Source organism: Otolemur garnettii, unplaced genomic scaffold (genome assembly GCF_000181295.1).
Source record: "Otolemur garnettii isolate 467f Iridium unplaced genomic scaffold, OtoGar3 scaffold00075, whole genome shotgun sequence".
Taxonomy (NCBI): domain Eukaryota; kingdom Metazoa; phylum Chordata; class Mammalia; order Primates; family Galagidae; genus Otolemur; species Otolemur garnettii.
In genome coordinates this window covers 5744786-5747785 of record NW_003852470.1, presented here as the reverse complement: position 1 = coordinate 5747785, position 3000 = coordinate 5744786, and the positions used below count along the sequence as shown (strand labels likewise).

The window sequence follows — 3000 nt, the reverse complement described above, 5'->3', positions numbered from 1 at the left end:
TCCTCTTCTGTCTGGGCTCTGGGCTCGGGAATGTCTTTGCGTCCTCTTCTGTCTGGGCTCTGGGCTCGGGAATGTCTTTGCGTCCTCTTCGGTCTGGGCCCTGGGCTCGGGAATGTCTTTGTGTCCTCTTCTGTCAGGGCTCGGGAGCGTCTTTGCTTCCTCTTCTGTTCCGGCTCGCTGTGTTCACGTATTTAAGGGTAGCGTGTTGGGAGCCGCGTATTGTTATTGCTTCTGTACTCCCTGATCTGACCACCTTTGTTCTTACTTGGAGTATTTGACCTCTTACTTTTTGGGGTATAATAATCCCCTTATCAAAAGGCTGAATCTTTAATTGAGATATAACTTATAGAAGTTGGAAAGATACAGAGCTGAAGTGTACCGCTTAATCAGTTCTGACAAATGCTTACCCTCCTGCAAACCACACCTCCATCAAACTCAGCAGCATTTCCGTCACCAGCCCCTGTGCTCACCTTTACGGGGGTGTCTCTTCCCTTCTCCGCCCTAGAATCTGAGCCTCTCAATCCCATTTGCCTCAACAGCTCTGGGGTCCTTTGGACTAAAACGTTTTACGCCCTGGAATTTTCTTATTTCCATCAGTAACAAAGGAATTTAAATGTTGCCGGTTCTCTCTGCGGTTACCCTGCCCTCTTCTTCATCTCTCAAAACAAATGCTCACCTCTTCAAAGTAGAAAAGGAGCCTGAAAGAAAACCTCGCATAGGCTGCAAAGGACAAAATGCCATCCTTTGCTTCTGTGAGAAAGTAATTTCTTTTAAGTGTGTGTAGAGGCCGATATCAGGACATCTGTTGAGTGTGCCACGCCTCTAGAAGAACCACACCTGCGTGTTTTCATCATTGCTCCTTGATTTAGCCTGCCAGTTGTGTGATATTTAAGAATCTTTTCCAAGTCCTTTTTTTGACATTATCTTGTGTCTCGTTCACACCTCACTTACTCATAATTTGGGATAATTAATGTAGTGGTCGGGCTGCCATTTACCTCTTCCAGCTAGGAAAGGGGGCTTTGCCAGATAAATACACGTTATAAGTGGGATTAAGTCATTGATAGTTTGCTACACTTCTAGAAGAATCAGCTCTTTCCAGGTACCAAAGTACATATGGTTCCTTGATTCATTTTTTTTAAAGACAGAGTCTGACTATGTTGCCCTTGGTAGAGTGCCATGGCATCACAGCTCATATCAACCCCAAACTCTTGGGCTTTAGCGATTCTCTTGCCTCAGCCTCCCAAGTAGCTGGGACTACAGGTGCCCGCCACAACACCCGGCTAGTTTTTGTTAAAGTTGTCATTGTTGTTTAGCTGGCCCAGGCCAGGTTTAAACCTGCCAACTGCTGTGTATGTGGCTGGTGCAGTAATCACTGTGCTACAGGTGCCCAGCCTTGATCCTTCTTTATTCCACATTTTTACCAGGGGGTTAGAACTATAAGCTGTGCACTCCTGTGGCTCAGACAGTCTGAGTTCTTTCCAGTAATATCACGCTAAGCTGGGTTGTAAGTGTCCCTTAAAACCTTGTGAATAATAGCATTTCATCTTTTGGAAAGTTATCATTCTTCTGTCTTTTCACTAATCCCTCCTCCCACCCTCTCATACACTTGAGGGTTTGATCAATAATTATTTTTATATTATAATTACTATTTAATATGCAACTACCTGAGGTTTTCGTCACATTGTGTATGGAAAATGCCACACTTTCTGGAGCTGTTGGGGTGGCGTAGTCGTGGTCCCTTGGGTTTTTTCTGGCACATTTGGCTCATAACATCTTAGAGAGCTGCACGGGCCCGTGAGGAGGAAGGAAACCTTAAACGTTTGCTTCAGAGCACGTATTGCCGTTCGTATTGAGGCTTTCTCTACCAACCTGTCTTGAATGCCACACTATTTTTTTTTTTTTTGAGACAGAGCCTCAAGCTGTCCCCCTGGGTAGAGTGCCGTGGCATTACAGCTCACAGCAACCTCCAACTCCTGGGCTCCAGCGAGTCTCCTGCCTGAATGCCACACTATTAAAAAGCTTTGTTTATTCTGTGTTTGAATTTGGACTTCCTATTCAATAATTTAATATTTTTTTAATGACATCTTCAGTCTTTTATTTGTCCTAGGTGAGGGTAGAGTTAGCCAGCATGCAGCTCCCTGCTCCTGGGTGTGTAATCATTAGCTCATAATTGTTTTCATGACCCCCTTAGAGCCTGGTGTGCACTGGCTCTCAAGCCTTTGTGACCTTCCAAGGTGCTTAAATGGGTTTTGCTTTTCCTATGAATTAAATATGTCATATCCATTTTAGATATTCCTGAGCCCGTGGTGCTGTGTTTTGGCAAAATAAATATTTTCAGAGAATTTAAAACCTATCTGTTTGTATTTCCTTATATTAGGAGATATAATAATTCTGGGGTGAGCAGCGATCTGCTGACATTGACCTTCTGGAAGAAGCAGCTGCCACAGTTCTGCCCTGTGGAGCCACAGTTCGCTGACCTGCGGACCCTGCACTCTGGGCTTTCTTGCCTGGTTGAGATTCCTGCTGTCAGAACTAGACAGTGACCTTTCACACTGTTTAATGCTGCTTCTGTCCACAGGTGTGAGAAAGCCGTGTGTCCCTTGGGTCCCCTCCTTCCATGAAATCCAACCCAAAGGGTCAGCAAGTTTCTGTGTCTCTGTCTTCATTTGTGTCCCCTTCCATCTCCTTTCCAGTGAGTCTCTATCCTGTCACAAGGAAGCAGCTTTGCTTGTCACCACCCCAGCAGCAGGGGCTTCAATCAGCCTGGGTTTCCTGGCCTCATTCTGAGACTGGGGAAGAGCCTGTGTCCTGGTTCACAATGTTAGTCACTCTCTTTCTTCCTACCAGCCTGCCATGGGCAGGCAAGATCATGATCCCTTAGGAATTAGTTCCTTTTCCTCCCTCCTCTCCTCTCCCCTCCCTTTCCCTCCCCTCCTCCCCCTCCTTCCCCTCCTCCCCTCCTGCCCTCCCTCCCCTCCCTTTCTTCCCTCCTAACCCCCT

General features: G+C 46.2%; 1 protein-coding gene across 1 annotated transcript in view; it reads left to right on the top strand.

Annotated features, from left to right (window-relative positions):
- Window positions 1–3000, top strand: part of DOCK1 (dedicator of cytokinesis 1) — a 455243-nt gene that overhangs the window by 100729 nt on the left and 351514 nt on the right. The window lies entirely within an intron of this gene.